The sequence below is a fragment of the Macrotis lagotis genome, chromosome 1, assembly GCF_037893015.1.
Source record: "Macrotis lagotis isolate mMagLag1 chromosome 1, bilby.v1.9.chrom.fasta, whole genome shotgun sequence".
In the NCBI taxonomy this organism is placed as follows: domain Eukaryota; kingdom Metazoa; phylum Chordata; class Mammalia; order Peramelemorphia; family Peramelidae; genus Macrotis; species Macrotis lagotis.
Genome location: NC_133658.1, coordinates 383,601,366 through 383,612,039, shown reverse-complemented (window position 1 = coordinate 383,612,039; position 10,674 = coordinate 383,601,366).

Genomic DNA, 10,674 nt, shown 5'->3' with positions numbered 1-10,674 from the left:
TGTGCCACCTAGCCACCCCAAAGACAATTCTGAAACACTTATGATGGAAAATTTCATACATAATTAGAGTAGAGCTCTAGAGTTTAAATGGAAATCAAATAGTATTATTTTCTTTTTTTTAAAACTTGTCCTTTGTATTGTGATTTTTCTCTCTATTTTATTTACATTTTGATTTCGTTCCTCTTTTAAAATTTGACTAATATAGATCTATATTTAGCATACTTATCCACATATAGCTTATATTAGATTGCTTTCTATCAAGAGGAGGGGAGAGGGAAGGGAGGGAAGGAGAAAAATGTAAAATTCAAAACTGAAAAATAATTGTTGAAAAGTACCTTTGCATATAGTTGGAAAATAAATATTTTTCAAAAATTGATTCAGAGTAATATTTCACATGCCTATAGGTAGCTATGACTTCTTCATCTGAAAATTTACTGTTCATATACTGTTCATACTATAATCATTTACTACTTGGGGAATGTTTAATATTCTTATATATTTGACTCAGTTCTCTATATTTGAGAAATGAAACTTTTTACCAGAGATACTTGCTGCAAAGATTATTTCCCAGCTTTCTGTTTTCCTTCCAATATAGGTTTATTGGTTTGGCTTGTACAGAATATTTTCAATTTAATATAATCTAAATTATCTATTTTGCATTTCATCATGTTCTCTATTTTTTTGGTCATGAATTCTAATTCTCCTCATAGATTTATATGTATATGTGTGTGTGTGAATTTCTTTTCCCATTCAATGCTCTACAAATTTGTCTCATAACCAATTTAATTAAAATTCCATTTAATTCTTTAGTCTCTGTCTTGATTTTTTTCTGTTAAATTTATCAGATTCTGAGAATTAGCAATTGAGGTGCCCATTAAAATAGCTTTTCTGTCTATTTTTTCCTGTATCTCATTTAACTTCTTTAAGAATTTAAATGCTATATCACTTAGTATACAAACACACACATAAATGTTTGTATGTATATGTATACATGTACATATTCATATATATGTACATATATACACACATGTTTAGTTTTGATATTGTTTCATTGCCTATAGTATCTTTTGAGCAAGATGTAATTTCCTTCCCTATCTCTTTTAATTAGGTCTACTTTTGCTTTTCTTTTGTCTGAGATCAGAATTGTTACTTCTGTTTTTTTCTAATTTTTTTACTTCAGTTGAGGAATAATAGATTCTACTCCAGTACCTTACCTTCTTTCTGTGTGTTTATCTCTGCTTCAGTTGTGTAAACAATATATTGTAAGATTCTGGTTTTTAATCCACTCTGCTATTTACTTCTAGTTTGGGGAAGATCTCATTCCATTCAGATTCATAGTACTTATTACTACCATAAAAGTAGTATTTCCCTTCCCCCTATTTTTTCCTTTTGTTTGTCTTCTCTCTTTCACCTTTTCCCTCCTTAGTAGTATTTTGCTTATGTCTTCCTTTCTTTCTGCCTCTGATCTACCTTCTATTCTTTCAGTTCCCAACCTCCATCCTTTTTAATCTCTTCACTTCCTAATTCCTTGTTGGATAAGATAGATTTCTATGTTCAACTGATTCTGTGCATTATTCCTTCCTTAGCCAATAATGAGAATAAGGTTCAAATAAGCCTATCACCCACCCTCCCACCTTCCCATCCAACATAGTGGTTCTTTAATGCCTCTTCATGTGAAATAATTGACCCCATTCTATCTGTCTCTTCCTTCTGCACACATTGTGTTCCTCTTTCTTATCATTTAAAATTTTAGATCTTTTCCTCAAGTTTCCTTTATTCTTGTTCAACAGTATACCTAAAGTGATGGTCATCTCCTAATTTTCTAATGCTTTACTACCAGAAAAGGAACTACCATAAATATATTTGTCTAAGTGTCCTTTCACTCTTAAAAAAATTTCTTTGAACTATTAGTGGTATCATTGGGTCAAAGAGTTTGCACAATTTAATAGCTTTGGTGACATAATTCTAAATTGCTTTCCAGACTTGTTAATAACTACATTAATGTACCTTTCTACTACAAACTCTTCAGCATTTTTCATTTTCCTCTTTCATCAACTAGAGGTCAAACTAATAGATGGACCTCAGGTGCACTTAGGTGATACCTCAGAGCTTTTTATTAAGTTTATATTCTCTTAATATTAGTAATTTAGAGAATTTTTTTTCCTACAGTTATTAGTGATTTGAATTTCATCCTCTGAAAACTATTTATTCAAATTATTTAACCATCAAGTGGGAAATGACTTTTATTCTAAATATGAATCTTTTCTATATTTTAGTATTGACTTTTTATTGATACACACACACGTATATATATGTGTATATATATATATATATATATATATATATATATATATATATATATATATATGTACATACCTTCCATTAGTTCTGACCCCACAGCAATCAAAATCCTTCTCTTCACCATAGTTTGAGGAAGAGTTAGGAGTAACCATGATTTTCTTTGATAAATGTAAAACTTTCTAGTTTATATTGCTCTATAAGTGTTTTTTTTTTTTAGGATTTTGCAAGGCAAATGAGGTTAAGTGGCTTGTCCAAGGACACACAAATAGGTAATTATTAAGTGTCTGAGACTGGATTTGAACCCAGGTACTCCTGACTTCAGGGCCGGTGCTTTACCCACTGCACCACCTAGCCGCCCCTATAAGTTTTAAGGAAATAATAACATATTCAATCACCTTAAAGGAGATTGAAAGTAATTTTTGTTTTATTTTGTTCTTCATTAGTTGACAATGGGACAAATCACAAAACAATAGCAAAACAAAATAAGCTCATAAGATCATAAATAAAGGGGCAGCTAGGTGGCGCAGTGGATAAAGCACTGGCCCTGGAGTCAGGAGTACCTGGGTTCAAATCCGGTCTCAGGTACTTAATAATTATCTAGCTGTGTGGCCTTGGGCAAGCCACTTTTCCCCCATTTGCTTTGCCAAAAAACCCACCTAAAATAAGATCATAAATAAAAATATAAAAGGGATCCTGGAGGCCATCATTTATAACTTCTTCCTTTAAAGATAAGGTAACTTAAGCACAGAGCATTAGTAATTTGCCTAAAGACATATACAAGTAATAGAAGTATAATCAGGAATCAAATTCGCTTTCTCTGTTTCTAAATTTACTGTTGTCACTATTGTTGTTTTTCTTCAACTACACATTTAAGTCATGATACTTTTCTAAGCTTCATTTTTCTTTTTCATAAAGTGAAGTGAATGAATAGGGTGCACTTCAAGGTCACTTCCACTTCTACATCCACTATAGTATTATAATTAATTTAGTATCTGGAAACAGAATTTCCTTCTCCATTATCATTTTTGTTGCTTTCACTTTTTTTTTAAATGGACTGCTCAAAGCAACCCATTTTCATTGCATTTTTTCTTTATGAATGGGTTTCTATACTTTCAAACTGCTGGAGGCTGCAAAAATTGTAAATGACAAGAATTCAATTTTTTGAAACCTAACTATGGTCAGCTAGGTAGTGTATTGGATAGAACACTAGCCTTGGAGTCAGGTGAACAGGAGTTCAAATATGACACCAGATGTTCCACTCAGACTGGCTGTGTGATCTTGAGCAAGTCACTTAACTCTGTCTCATATCTAGGGCCATCTCCTACTGATTCATATCTAGCCATTGGACCCAGATGACTCTAGAGAAGAAAGGGACCTTGTGAGTTAGCACAAATCCAATTCATGTGCTTGTCCTAGTATCACTTCTCTATTTTCATGGTCTTCTTCAAAAAATGAAGGATAAAATCATTAGAGTCCAGTGGTTGAATTAATTCAAGATTATTTGTTAGCATTCTTAATTTAAAGCTTTAAATACTGGTAGATGAAATATGAGTAATCCTTAACCATATTCCACTCTCTCTGAAAAGATTATAAGGTTCAGTACTATTGATCCATTAGATTAAAATGATTCTAAAATTTCCTTCCAAACTAAACTAAATATTTCTTGGTTCAGTGACATATAACTCAATTCTTTGCCAGTCATAACATTAATAAATATGCTTCTACATTCTTATCATGAGATGACCTTGTTTACCATGGAAATGAACTTGAGACTATTTTTAAAATAAAACAGAATCTCCCAAGTGATTTTTGAATATGTTAACATATTTAGTTATTTAACTTATTTAAATAATCTTTTAATTATTAAATTATACACTGGGAAGGGGAAGCTACTTAAAATACTTTTTCATCTCTTTATATTGTGAGGAAAACATTCCATACAGCAAGCAAACATAAATTATTTCCCATGACTTTTTTATTGAATCTTCTACTAAATTTATACAGCATGTGGGTCTATTTTATCAAAATCTACCAAAACGTCTTGAAATACTTATTGTTGTACAAGTGATCTCCTTCATTTCCATTTATTAATTAAAACCTCATAGATTCAAAGCAGTTTCATGCTTTCAGAAACTTTAGATATATTACAGTTCATTTCCTTTCTTTTACAGATCAGGGAGCTAAATGGTAGCAATGATAAAACAAAAGGCAACTACCACTAATAAGAATAAGAATAATATGAATATAAATCTTTGTGGTTGGAAAAGTGTTTTGAGTGATTTGAATTTACTTTAGAATAAAAGTGTTTATAGTAGGATAGAAAGGAGGAAGAATGGAAGCTTGGAAACCTCATAGGCTGGAGATCTTGAAGAATGCACTTCTCTTCTCATAAGAAATAAAGAATCAAACCTTTATAGTGCACTGTTTTATTTCAGTGTTTTAGAAATATTTTATTTATTTTGAGTGTTAGAATTTTTCTCCATTCTTGGTTCCCTCCCTCCACCCCTGACAGAAGGCATTCTGTTAGTGTTTAAATTGTTTCCATGGTATACGATGATCTCAGTTGAATGTGAGGAGAGAGAAATTGTATCCTTAAGGAAGAAAAATAAAGTATAACAGCAAAATTAAATAATGAGATAATGGTTTTTTTTCCTATATTGAAGGTAATAGTCTTTGGTCTTTGGTCAAACTCCACAATTCTTTCTCTGGATATAGATGGTATTCTCCATAGCAAATAGCCAAGAGTTGTCCCTGGTTTTTGCACTAATGAAATGAGGCAGCCCATCAAGATTGATCATCATCCCCATTTTGCTGTTAGAGTATCCAATGGTTTTCTGGTTCTGCTCATCTCGCTCAGCATCAGGTCATGCAAATCCTTCCAAGCTTCCCTGAATTCCCATCCCTCCTGATTTCTATAGTGTTCCATAATATATTTTAATGGCTTCCTAAACACTATTCCCCAAATGAAAGTCACTTACTTAATTGCCAATTCTTTGTCACCACAAACAGGGCTGCTATGAATAATTTTGTACAAGCAATGTTTTTACCCTTTTTCATAATCTCTTCAGGGTATAGACACAGTACTGGTATTGCTTGATCAAAGGGTATGCACATATTTATTGTTCTTTGGGCATAATTTCAAATTGCTCTCCAGAAAGGTTGAAGGAGTTCACAGCTCCACCAACAATGTATTAGTGTCCCAGATTTCCTGCATCCCTTCCAACATTGATCATTGTCTTTTCTAATAATACTGGCCAGTCCGAGAGGTGTGAGGTGGTTTCACAGAGATGCTTTAATTTGCATTTCTCTAATAAGTAATGATTTAGACCAATTTTTAATATGACTATGGATCATTTTGATTTCCTCAGCTGTAATGTGCCTTTGCATATCATTTGACCATCTGTCAATTGGGAAATGGCTTGTTTTTTTTGAAAATTTGACTCAGTTCTCTGTATATTTTAGAAATGAGTCCTTTCTCAGAAATATTAGTTGTAAAAGTTGTTTGCCCATTTACTACATTTGGTTTAGTCTTGGTTACAGTGGTTTTGCCTGTGAAAAAGCTTTTAAATTTAATGTAATCAAAATTATCTAGTTTGTTTTTAATAATGATCTCCATCTCTTCCTTGGTTATAAACTGCTTCCCTTTCCATAGATCTGACAGGTAACTACTCCTTGATCTCCTAGTTTGCTTATAATATTGTGTTTTATGTCTAAATCCCATATCCATTTGGATCTTATCATGGTATGGGGTGTGAGGAGTTTGTCTAATCTGAATTTCTTACATATTAACTTCCAATTTTCCCAATAGGTTTTATTGGAGAGACTTTTTATCTCAATAGCTGAACTATTTAGGTTTATCAAACAGCAGATTATTATAATTATTTCCTGTTATTCCACCTAGTCTATTCCACTGATCCACCACTCTACTTTTTAGCCAACACCAGTTTTGATCACTGATACTTTGTAATATAATTTTATATCTGGTAAGGCTAAGCCACCTTCTTTTGCACTTTTTTTCATTGAAACCTGGAAATTTTTGACTTTTATTCTCTCCATATAAGTTTACAACTTTTTCTAACTCATTAAAGTAACTTTTGGGAATTTTGATTGGTAAGGCACTAAACAAGTAGTTTAGTTTTGGTAGAATTGTTATTTTCATTATATTAGCTCAACCTATCCATGAGCAGTTGATGTTTGCCCAGTTATGTAAATCTGATTTTATTTGTGTGAGAAGTGTTTTGTAATTATTTTCAAGAATTTTTGAGTCTTCCCTGGCAGGTAGACTCCAAGATATTTTATATTGGATGAGGTTACTTGGATTGGGATTTCTCTTTGTAACTCTTTCTGCTGTGTCTTGCTAGCCATATATAGAAATGTTGAGGATTTAAGAGGGTTTATTTCATATCTTGCTAATATGCTAAAATTGCTAATTATTTCTATAAGTTTTTTACATGATGTTTTTTGGATTCTCTATGCTTACCATCATGTCATCTGCAAAGAGTTAGAATTTTGTCTCTTCCTTATCAATTCTAATTCCTTCCATTTCTTTTTCTTCTCTTATTTGTCAAGCTAAAATTTCTAATACAACATTGAGTAGTAGTGGTGATAATGAGCAATCCCTCCAGACTATTCCTGTTGCATAAAATTTTTCTTGATGGTTTCAGATAGATGCTGTTTATTATTTTAAGCAACAATACATTTATTACTACACTCTCTAGTGGTTTTATCAATAATGGGTGCTGTATTTTGTCAAAAGCTTTTAAGGATCTATTTATATGGTTTCTGATAGGTTTGTTATTGATATACTTAATTATACTAACAGTTTTCCTAATATTGAACCAACCTTACATTCCTAAAATAAATTTTACTTGATCATGATATATTATCCTAGTGATAACTTGTAATCATTTTGCTAAAATTTTATTTAAGATTTTTTGCATCTATATTCATCAGTGAGATAGGTCCACAATTTTCTTTCTGTTTTAACTCTTCCTTATTTAGGTATCAGCGCCATATTGGTGCCTTAGAAAGAGTTGGGCAGAATACCATCTTCACCTATTTTTCCAAAGAGTTTATATAGAATTGAAACCAATTGTTCCTTAAATGTTTTATTCACTTGTGAATCCATCTGGCCTTAGAGAATTTTTCTTAGGGAGTTCAATAATTGCTTGATGAATTTCCTTTTATGAGATAGATTTATTTACGTTATTAACTTACTTTTCATTTAATCTGGGCAGCATATTTTTGTAAATATTTGTTCATTTCACTTATATTGTCAAATTTATGAGCATAGTGTTGGGCAAAATAATTCCCAAATTAATAATTAATTAATCAATTTATTAATTCCTGCCTCATTGGTGGTGAGTTCACCATTTTTATTTATGATGCCAGCAATTTGGTTTTCTTTTTTTAAGCAAATTGACCAGAGATTTAACAATTTTACTGATTTTTTTTATAAAACTGGTTCTTGATTTTATTTATTAGTTCAATGTTTTCTTGCTTTAATTTTGTTAATTGCTCCTTTAAATTTTAGAATTTTTAATTTGGTATTTAATTGGAGGTTTAAATTTCTTTTTTTCTCATTTTTATTTGCATATTTAGTTCATTGATTTCATCTTTCTCTAATTTATTCATATAAGCATTTAAAGATATAATATATCATCTGACAGCTGCCTTAAGTGTATCTCATAGATTTTGTATGTTGTTTCATTATTGTCATTATCTAGGATGAAATAATTAATTATTTCTAGACTTTTTTGCTTGAACTATACTTTCTTTTTTTTGGAAAGATTTTATTTGAGTTTTGAGTTTTACAATTTTTCTCCCTATCTTACTTCCCTACCCCACCTCAGGGCATGCAATCTGTTAGTCTTTATTTTGTTTTCATGTTGTACATTGATCTAAATTGAGTGTGATGAGAGAGAAATCACATCCTTAAAGAAGAAACAAAAAGTATAAGAGATAACAAGATCAAATAATAAAATCTGTTTTTTTTTTTCTAAATTAAAGTGAATAGTCCTTGAAATTTGTTCAAACTCCATGGCTCTTTATCTGAATAGTGATGGTATTCTCCATTGCAGATAGCCCAAATTTGACAGTAGTTGTTGCGTTGATAGAACAAGCAGGTCCATCAAGGTTGAACATCACCCCCAAGTTGCTGATAGGGTCTACAGTATTTTTCTGGTTCTGCTCAGCTCACTCAGCATCACTTCATGCAAATCTCTCCAGGCTTCCCTGAATTATCATCCCTCCTGGTTTCTAATAGAACAATAGTTGAGCCACTCGTTCTTTAAAACAATGTGATTTAGTTTCCAATTAGTTCTGGATCTATATTTCATGGGTCCAGTATTGCATATGTTTTTTATTGCATTATGATCTGACAAAGGTTTATTTACTTTTTCTGCCTTTCTGCAACTGATAATTAGGTTTTTATGCCCTAGTCCATGAACAATTTTTGTTTGAGTGCCATGTACTGCACAAAAAAAGGTATATTCCTTTCTATCTCCATTCAGTTTCCTCCATAGGTCTATCATACCTAGGTTTTCTAACAATCTATGTACCTCCTTAACTTCCTTCTTGTTTATTTTGTGATTAGGCTTATCTAAATCTTAGTGTGGGAGGTTGAGTTCTCCCACCAGTAGAGTTTCATTGTCCATGTCTTCCTGTAGCTCTTTCAACTTGTCCTCCTAGAATTTGGATGCTGTACCATTGGGAGCATACATATTTATTATTGAAATTACTTTATTGTCCATGGTACTTTTTAGTAAGATATAGCTTCCTTCCTTTTCTGATGTAATGCTATCTATTTTTGCCACTGCTTTGTCTGAGATAAGGTTTGCTACCCCTGCTTTTTTTTTTCACTTCAGCTAAAGCAAAATATATTTCACTCTTTACACTATACTCTTTACTCTACATGTATCTCTCTGCTTTAAATGATTTTAAATGATTTTCTTGTAAGCAGCATATTGTAGGATTCTGATTTTTCATCCACTTTGCTATTTGCTTACATTTTAAGGGAGAGTTCATCCCATTCACATTCAAAGTTATAATTACCAACTCTTTATTGTATTTCATGCTATCTTACTTCTGTCTATTTTCCCCCTTTTGTCTTTAGCCATATTCCCCAGTGTTTTGTTTCTGAATGCCACCACCTTCAGTGTGTTTGCCCTCCTATATCAACCCTCTTCTCCTTTCTTTCCCCATTCCATTTTCCCCTTCTTCCCTTCCTTCAGTTAGTTTCCCTCTTTCTCCTCCTCCCCATCCCCCACTCCACTTTTCCCCTTTTAATTCCTGAAAGGTAAAATAAGTTTCTTAACTTAATTTAGGGTCTCAAAGTTAACTTTAAGCCATGTCTGATGAGAAGAAGATTCGGGTGGTTTTCACCTCCTAGCGTCTTCCCCTCTATTTTAAACATGTCTTTTTTACCTCTTGATGTAATGAGATTTACCCCATTCAGTCTCCTCCATTATCCCATCTCCTTACTGTCCCCCTTTTTAAAGGAGGTATTGTATTTAACTCATTCTATCTGAGTCATAGAAAAATTATGAGTGTCCATCACTTCTGGCTAAGTACATTTTATCTAATAGAGTTACAATTTTCAAAAGTTATGAGATTCTTTCTCCCAAGTTTCATCTTATTGGATAGCAGTTTTTCTCTTTACCCCTCTTTTTAACCTTTCCATTTGTCTCTTTAGGCTTCTGTTTGATGTTCAAATTTTCTATTTAGCTCTGGTCTTTTCATCAGGAAATATTGGAAGTCTCCCATTTTATTAAATGTCCTTTTTTCCCCCTAGAAAAGAAGACTCAGCTTTGCCAGATAGTGAATCCTTGACTGCATTCCATGCTCCCTTTCTCTTCATAATATCTCTTTCCAGGGCCTTCAGTCCCTTGATGTTAATATGGCCAGGTCCTGCATAATACTTACTGTGGTTCCTTGGTGGTTAATTAGTTTTTTTTTTTCTTTTTCTGGCTGCTTGCAGGATTTTTTTCTTTTATGTGGTAATTATGGAATTTGGCCACAACATTCCTTGTTTTAACTTTAGTGTATCTTTCTGGAGGGGTTCAATATATTCTTTCAATAACTATTTTACTGGTTCTATGATATCATTTCAATTTTCCATCACTAAATCCTGTAATATTAAGTTAAGTCTTTTTTTTCTCTTCAATGTTTTCAGGAAGGCCTATATTTCTCAGGTTGTTCCTTCTTTTTTTTTTGCAAAACAAATAGGGTTAAGTGGCTTGCCAAAGGCCACACAGTTAAGTAATTATTAAATGTCTGAGGTCAGATTTGAACTCAGGTAGTCCTGACTCCATGACCAGTGCTCTATTCACTGTGCCACCTAGCTGCCCCAGGTTGTTCCTTCTTGATCTGTTC